Genomic DNA, 9,115 nt, shown 5'->3' on the forward strand with positions numbered 1-9,115 from the left:
TATTAAAATGCAACTGCTAGTATTTTATACCATGAATATGTATACTTATATATTGTACATTTCAGTAAATATTAAATCAGTCTGTTAATTATCACACTAAATGGACATGTTTATGACATTTAATACTAAATAAATTTAGTAATTAAATAAATATGGTATTTTGGGTGCCATTTCTTTTATTTCACAAACCTTTCTTCGATTTTTTCTATTGATTCCACACTCTTTTGATGATTATAGCTCTGGGATTTATTTTAATATTTATAGTGCTTGCTTCTTCTCATCAGTCTTCTCCAAAGTTCTTAGCTATTTTAGGGGGTTTGTGTTTTCAGATGAACTTTAGAACCATTTTTTCAAGAAAATTGATATGATGACTAGCAATTTTACTTATGAAAAATCCTTTTTGTCCTTATTTATGTTGTAACCTCTTTTTCCACTGTAGGATAATATACATATGTGTGCAGCTCACATCAGCATTGGATTTCTAATAATCTCTGCTGGTATTTCTAGTGGATTTGTTTGTTGTGGCTGTTGCTTTAATTTGCATGGTTTGATGCTTTTTCATTTGAGAGACACAAATTCCTGACTGCTTACTAATTCATTATGCATAGTAAATTGTGTCTCTTGATCTCGCAGCTTCTGGACTGTTTTTTCCCCTGAAATCTGGAAACTCTCAGATCCAGAGTAACTGTTGTAGAGCAGGCAACTTCCCATCCCTTCAAGTTGCTGTGTGTATTTGGAACAGACCCTTTAGATCTGAAGGCGAGAGTCTTCTTTATGATCTCAAAGAACACACTGAGAGATGTAAAATTAAGTAGATTTTGTCACTCAAATAAACTCGAGACTCTTTTTCCTCCAACCGAGTAACTTTTCATTTATGTAATCGGAGCATTTCCTCATTCTGTTATCTAGTATGATACTCTTTGGGTTTGTGCTGTTTTTCTTTCATTTCTCTATGATAGTATCTCATTCTATTATCTAGTTTTGTGCTTTTGGGTCTGTGCTGCTTTGCAAATTTCATCGTTTGTGTTCTTTTGCTATATAAACATGTTTTTGTTACTTGAGTAATTTGGAAGCCTCTCACTGTGGAAGACAAAATCACTGACTGATACTGACTAGATTTGCTGTGGAGCTTGATTTCAGAAATGGAAAATGGAAGGTGTGCTTAAGAGAAACCAGATCATGGTGTTTACTTCCACTTCTCCCAAATTCCCTGGAACTCTCAATGGTACCTAGAATCAGAGGAAGGAGTCAATAACAAGATGTCTTAGCTGTAATCTGCTTTACAAGGGTCCTCACCTGCATAGCTGCTTGCACTTGATGGGGGAACTCATTCTGCAGAAAGCAGAACAGGAGGGATGGGTCATTCCTAACTCGCCCACCCCGAGAGCACTGGGGATGGGGCAAATCTGTTCAGTGAGAACCAAACAGTCCAGTTGAATGGGGGAACAGAGCATACACATGTAGTGTAATTCTTCAGAAGTTAATTTGGGGGGGTTTTCATAGGATACCCTTTAAAAGTTTTTTAAAAATGTTTTTTAATTATTTTGAGAGAGAAAGAAAGAGTATGAGCAGAGGAAGGGAAGAGACAGAGGGAGAGAAGAATCCAAGGTGGGCTCTGAGCTGTCAACAGAGCCCGACACGGGGCTCAAAGCCACAAACCATGAGATCATGACCTGAGCCGAAATCAAGAGTTGAACACTCAGTTGACTGAGCCACCCAGGCACCCCAGTAGGATAATCTTTAAGATAGATTACTGTAGAGAAGATTCTACTTTTGACTAAAAATTCTCTGCGCAAATAATACTACAAAATTGCCTACTTTCTCTTTATATAGCTCTCTGTGATTCTGTGGTTATGCAAGATTTCTGTGTGTAGGTTGCTTTTCTACATTCTGTACACTGATTGTTATTTTGTTAACAGTCTTGGATATTGGTTTTGTTTAGTGTCATCAAGTACACATTTAAACTTGTCAAGTACACAAATAAACTCATCAAAGTTAAAAATATCTTCTGACTTCTTCTAGGAAAATAGAAATGTAGGGCTCTATCTCCCTTGCCCCTTCCCACTGTCCTATGTTTGTTAATTTATTGTCAGTCAAATAAATCCACATCAATAACACTGTGTGTATATTTGACTAACATTTGAAACCAAATTCACAACAGCTATGTTTATACTATGTAATTAGTTTGAAGAATGACCTCCAAGTCTTTCTAGTCTATGACTTTTTCATCCTCTAATAGTTTTATTTATTTATTTATTTTTCATGTTTACCTGTAGATGTGGTTGATGGAATATACTTGGCTTTATGGAAGCTTTCATTTTCAGAGACAGATATACCCAGTGCTTAAGAGGAGAGACTCTGGAGATGCACAGTTTGGCTTTGAATCTTGAATCTACTGCTGACTATGTGATCTTGGGTAAGTTATTAAAAAAGAAAAATCTCTGTGCCTCAGTCTCCCAATTTATAAAATAGGGATAATAAAGAAACGGGGTCGACCTCAAAAGGTTTTATGCAGATTAACTGTACTATCATGTGTTAACCTCATAGAAGAAGTTGCAGCATGTGACAAATGCTACATGAACATTCATTATTGTTTTACCATATAAGCTGAAGATCCAGGCTCTAGTTGAGCTGTCACTTCATGATGTCTCCCAGGGTGGGGCAGTTTCCCAGAAAGTTATTTTTTCTCCTCTACCAGCTTCTCTGGCTGAACTGGAGGTTCAGATGCTATTTCTGGCTCTTTTTTAGTAAAGTGTCCAGAACAAATGTGACCCAGTGTCCATCTTCACCACAACTCTTTCCTTTCTGCTCCTTTTAGACTGCCCCTCAGGCAAGCAAAGCATTTTCTCCTGTTGCGTTGGGAACTGGAAGTTGTAGTCCAGGAAGGAAGAAGAACAAGAAGAGCTGTTAGGAAAGAAGAAGAGAGCATGGGCCTGCAGATGCAGTCCATGCAACTGGAGATGCTCCTTGCCATTCTCATTCGTGCAGTGCCTGCATTCTGAAACTGGCACACAGAGGTCAAGTCCATTTAAGCCCACATCTACCTTTTTAGGGAATGTGTTTCTTTCTTTTATGTTTATTTATTTGAGAGAGAGAGAGGAGAGAATGTGAGTGGGGAAGGGGCAGAGGGAGAAGGGGGGGTAGAGGATCTGAAGTGGGCAGGCTCTGCACTGACAGCAGAGAACATGATATGGGGCTTGAACTCCTGAACCGTGAGATCATGACTTGAGCCAAAGTCAAAAGTTGGACGCTTAAGCAGCTGAGCCACCTAGGCTTATCCCCTGGAATTGTGTTTCTAGCACTGGTTTAGAGTATGGGAAATAAACTTCTGTGACCAACCGTGTATTTCTCTGCCAGTCCATGTTTACACTGTAGCTGGTGGCACTTTTGCATGACCTTTGATGGATGGTCTTCTTTTACATTTAATTCATTGGGCTGATTGCAACTTTTTTCTTTTGTGTATCTTTCATCAGGGAAAGGCGGGGATATCTTATTCACTTTATATTCATTTATTGTACTTGCCTTGGTGTTAATCCTAAAGTCTCTCTCATAGCAATAGATATTATGCTATCTTCGTGTTCCTACTTTGTACCAGAAGCAAACTCATGCTGACTGGAAAGAACAGTGAGGCTTTTAAGTGCCATTTAAAAATGTCAGCCTAAAATTTGTGGTACACTCCTAAAAATGGGGTGCACCGCTGTCTGGGACAAACTTGTATACTCTGCTATGGCTTTGGGGCATTTTAGTGGTAAAATTTGGTCTCAAACTTCACTGGTCTCATGGTGATGATGGCAAGCCCCTCGAGGACTTTTAAGCAGAAGAGGAAGGAGACATACCCTAAAGCAGGGAGCCCGGGAGACCCTGCAATAGCCCAGGATAGGAGCTGGTCAACACCTGACGTACACTGATGGTACTGGAAGAAGAGAAGGGAGGGTGTTTCAGAAAGACTTCAGAAACAAAACTGGGAAAGGAATGAAGGAAGAAGACAGACACACAATGACCTCCAGACTTATAGCATGTGCAGTTGAGGAATGTTGGTGCCACTGGTCGTGGCCAAGGGTTTGGGAGGAGGAGAGGCTGTATATAGCAAGAGAGAGGCCACGAAGTCGGGACCTGATTCAGATTACTTGTTCAGTCATCCTTCTGTTAATATTTAATAAAGAAGATATAAGGAAGCATATTGCTCTTATTATAGTGATTGTCATGAGGATTACTGATTGCATGAAAACTTTGTCTCTGCGTAAACTTCCAACAACATTTCCTTGTTCTGAAAGCACAGAGTCCTTATCATATTTGCAAAAAGTGTCTCTTGCGTCATCAAGTAACCTTCCTATCCATACACAGAACTATAGTCTTTTGGATATGATATCTTATGATTCTTATCAGTCTCCTTGACCTTTATTTATTTATTTTTTAAAGTGTATTCATTTATTTTGAGGTGGGGGGAGAGAATTCCAAACAGGCTCTATGCTGTCAGTACATAGCCTGACATGGGGCTCAATCTCACCAACCATAAGGTCATGACCTCAGCCCAAATCAAGAGTCAGACGCTTAACCGACTGAGCCACCCAGGTGCCTCTCCATGTCTTTCACATAATGCATTGAGAAAGCAATGGGACAAAATGGGGACAATATGGTAGAAGCGTTTTTGACATTAGCAGAGTCAGGATTGCTGAAAAACAGGACATTAGGGAGTAGGGAGGAATCGGAAGAGGAGGACCATTCACTCCATAAAGGGGAAGCACTCTTCACCCCCTATCGCCTCTGGCATGGGGAGGTGAGTGGAAACAGGATTCCGAATACTCCTGTTTCATGAATTTGTTTCTAGTGAGACTCTTCAGCTCAGCCCATCGGTGGAAGGAACACTGGACTGGGAGTCAGAGACATGGACTCTTTCCACCCTATTTTAGTCATTTCCCTATTTTGGGTTTCAGTTTTCTCATCTGTCAAATGAGTGGGCTCTCCCAGTTCTACAGCTCAGAGGGGCCCTCGTTCTTCCACACGCCCTATGGTGAACCTAATGCAAACAATGAAGACAATACTGGTGACAAATAACAGCATTATTGTTATTCAAATGAGCCACAGGTAACTGATATCTTCGGAGCCCGAGCCAGCAAGAAGAGTTATTGGACTCAGTCTCAGCACAAACGTGCTGTGGTGTCCACTTGTCCAGCATCTGATCAGCTTGTTAGCACCCAGTGCTATCTGAGCACCGTGACGATCTCCATGTTTCCTGCCACAGAGAGGCCTTCCCTTGCCTGCTCCCCGGAAGACACATGGGCAGTCAGCCTCCTTCCTTGTTGGCACCCTGTCACTTTAACTCAAAGGGTCACCATCGCCAAAGATGTTCCTTCACCACCACCTGGGGATTGAAACGAGTTGAGGGGTCTCAGTTCAGCCTTGAGAGAATGGTGTCACCCACAGTCAGCCAAAGGTGGCTCCTGGAAAAATAATTTAGATTGAATGTCCCCTTCCGGGATTTTAGCTATAGCCCAACAGGAGAGCGGTGAGGGTAGCCTGATGACTGGAGACCCAGTAAACCATATTCTTCAGCCTGGCAAGGGAACAACTGTTCCTATTACTAAGACCAGAAAAGGAATTATACCCAGACCATCACACAGAAGATGCTATAACATTCTCAGCAACAGCCCTGTGATAGGCATGATGATGAAGGTAGTAGGGAATTTCCTCCTAAGACCCATCAAGGTGAGCTCATGGTGTCATCCCCAAGAACCATTCAGGTCAAGAGTTTTATTGATGTCGTCACAAAACGGACCAGAGAGGATGAGTTTGGCTGCTTTGTCTTGATCCAGGGGTAAATGAACTGTCTGCTTCCCTTACAGGCAGTAACTGGCATTAGATTCCCTATGAAAAGAATGAATTCCTTTTTTTTTTTTAATTTTTTTTTTTTAATTGAGGTGAACTCTCCCTGGCATCAGTTACCAATTCTGTGCTCTAGTGTATTAGTTAGGAATACTTTTGGCTTCTAGTAACCGGAATCCCATTTAACAGTGGCTTTATGACACAAACACATTTATTGTTTACTTAACAGGGAGTTCCAAAGACAGCTGCTTCATAGTTAATTCAGCAGTGTAAGTTTGTCATTAAAAAAAAGAGTCTAGGCTCTTTCCGTCTACTCTGCCATGCTGAGAATATGGCTTTTTGTTTCTGTGTTTGGTGCCTTATGGTTGCAAGATGGCTGCCGCCATCCAAGCATCCCAACCATATTCAAGATCAGGCAACAACAGGCTTTCTCCTGATAAGCTTCTATTTGTTTAAGAAAGCTCTGCTTTTCCTATAATGGCCCAGCAGACATCACCTTTCACAGCACTGGTCAGAACTGAGACATGAAGCTACCCCTGCTACAGGGGAGGCTGGATAAGGGCAAAGGAGCAAATTCTTGAGAATGTCTTCTGGGTAGCCAGATAATACTATCTTCCACACCCGGTGAAGTGCCTGAGACAGAAGAAGCCTTCACCTTGCTTGAAAGATTGTTTTCTAAGGCTACAAAGACCTTTACAGGAGGAGCAACAAACTATAGCTGCCTTGGACAAAAATCTATTCAAGCTTAAAATGCAAGAGCATTAGCTGCTCAGAGCCGTCACCGAGGAGAGATAAAATACGTCTGCTCTCTCAAGACCTGGGAGATGCTTGCAGTGTGATTATTTTTTTGGCTGGGAAAGCTGCTTAGCCGACAGAAAAAGGAACGTACCTGAACATTTATGAGTCGGCTTTTCAAAGACAGCGACTCATCTGCCTTTTCACCCCTCCCCCTCTTTCTTTCCCTGTAAGGGAACACTTAGCAAAACTAAATAAATTATCAGCCCGGCCCTGAAGAAGTGCTCTCTCTGGGTTATGCAGGGAAGGCTTGAAGCTGTAAAGGCAAACTCTGGAGCTCAGGTCCCCCACAGGGAGGAGGTGGGGGGGAGGGTGCTCTACAGGGTCCAGCTGAGAGACAGGGGAGCACTGAGCTGCCCTGTCACCTTGCTCTCCTAGACCTTGTCATCCTGGGGCTGGAACGGGGGTAAACTGGGACTGCTTTGCCTTGACCCAAAGGACAAGGTGGCCACATTTTTATCACTGGAGACCACTCAGGATCATGCGATTGTTGAGCTAAAACAAAGCACTGCGGTGCAGAGAGCCTCAAACATGGGCCCTGCTTTACCAGCTTCTTGCTGGCTGATCTCTGGCGAGTCAGTTCACCACTCTGAACTTTGCCTTATCTGGAAAATAGGGATAAAGGTAGGAGCTTAATCTCTGCTCTACACTGAATTGTGTCTCCCCGCTCCCCGCCCAATTCCTATGTTAGAGTGTGAGCCTCCAGTGTGACCGAATTTAGAAATAGAGCTTTTACGAGGTAATTAAGTTTAGGTGAGGTCATGAAGGTGGCAAAGGGGGGACCCTAATGTGATAAAGCTGGTGGATCTACAAGAAGAAGAAAAAGAGACCTTGTGCTTTCTCTGTGCATGCTCATTGGAAAGGCCGCGTGAGGACACAGAGAAAGGTGGTCGTCTACAAGCCAGGAAGGGAGCCCTCACCAGGAACTGGACTGGCCGGCACCTTGATCTTGGGCTTCTGGCTTCCAGAACTGGAGAAAGTGCACTTCTGTTGTTGAAGTTGGCTGGTTTGTGGTGTTTTGTGATGGCAGCCTAGCTGACTAATATTATCTCCCGGGGTGCTTGAAAGTAGCAAAGAGAGGGAAGGGGGGAGGCGGTGGGGGTGGGGGAGACACTTTGCAAGTTCCTGTGCTCTGTACAGATGTCAAATATCACATGTCTGAGGCCAACGGGTGTTCAGGGACTCTCCCAAAGTCAGCCAGCTCTGGGATCAGTTTTGGACCGTGTGCTGTTTCGGCCTGTGGTCACCCTGAGGAGCATGGACAGGCCTCCCCTGCCTCCCACCTCTGCTGTGCTAGAAACCAGGTTCGGCTTCCTTCCTTCTCTTCAAAAGCAGCAGGACTGGACACTCAGTGCTACTTTGCCAACGGTCTCCTCCTGAGATTTTTATGTCCAGACGTTTTAGGGAATTAAATCAAAACATGACTTGCTTATCACATGCATGATCTCAAATCTGATCTATGTGCTTAAAAAAGAAAAGGTTTCTGTAAGGGTAGAGTCTTTGGGAAAAGTTATTTCTATTTAATTGAAAAATTATGTTTAGGAGCGCCTGGGTGGCTCAGTCAGTTAAGTGTCTGACTCTAGATCTTAGCTCAGGTCTTGAGCTCAGGGTTGTGAGTTCAAGCCCAACATTGAGAGCTGGGATCCATGCTGGGCATGAAGCCTACTTTAAAAAAATTAGGGGCTCCTGGGTGGCTCAGTTGGTTGAGCATCTGACTCCTGGTTTCAGCTCAGGTCATGAGCTCACGGGTTTGAGCTCCACATTAGGCTTTGCGCTGACAGTGCAGAGCCTGCTTGGGATTCTCTCTCTCTCTCTCTCTCTCTCTCTCTCTTTCTCTCTGCCCCTCCCCAGCTTGGCTCTCTGTCTCTCTCTCAAAACAAATAAATAAACTGCTAAAAAAATGATGTTTATACTTTAGATATGCATATTCTGCCCCCTCTTTGGATTGGAAAACGAACTAACTAAAAATATTTTCTAACTCTCCAGTACCTACTTCCAAAAAGAACCGGGCCAGATGCTGACCTCTCAGGTTGCTTCCTGGTCCGGGCCAACCCAAGGGGACTGAAGTGTGATGGCCAGGACACCTGCTGTGGCTCTGGTGACCCTGTTCTGGTCAGTGGAAAAATGGGACCTTGGAAAGCACTCCTTCATGAATGGGAATGTGCTGGCAAATGGGAGTGGATGGGGGAGGGGCAAGTATCCTCAGGCTAGAGCCTATATTTGTTGAGGGTACGGCTTTGCCCTGGCTTGGGTGGGGTGAGTGGAATAGCTGTCGGCACAGGATATTTATACCAGGTTCTCCTTGTTACTTTTGATGTGGTATTTATTTTAACCTCAACATTTTCATTTCTTTTTGACTATCAGAAACGCCCACACCCACACGCAGACACACACAGGCACACACACACTCTAAATCTCCTTGTAAGGAGAAAACCTAGGTAGGTTATAGTTTCCCTCTGTAAAAAAAAGAAAAGAAAAAAAAAAAGAACGAACGAAA

At 43.2% G+C, this 9,115-nt stretch overlaps 1 long non-coding RNA gene across 1 annotated transcript in view; it reads left to right on the forward strand.

The window, feature by feature from the left end:
* LOC144235918 (uncharacterized) overlaps positions 1-3,343 on the forward strand; it is a 48,789-nt gene extending 45,446 nt beyond the window's left edge. The window contains exons 3-4 of the long non-coding RNA XR_013336352.1: positions 2,277-2,416; positions 2,819-3,343. This is a non-coding gene — a long non-coding RNA (uncharacterized LOC144235918). The remainder of the gene's footprint in view (positions 1-2,276; positions 2,417-2,818) is intronic.
* Positions 3,344-9,115: the final 5,772 nt, after the last annotated feature.

The sequence above is a fragment of the Crocuta crocuta genome, unplaced genomic scaffold, assembly GCF_008692635.1.
Source record: "Crocuta crocuta isolate KB4526 unplaced genomic scaffold, BGI_CrCroc_1.0 scaffold698, whole genome shotgun sequence".
NCBI lineage: Eukaryota > Metazoa > Chordata > Mammalia > Carnivora > Hyaenidae > Crocuta > Crocuta crocuta.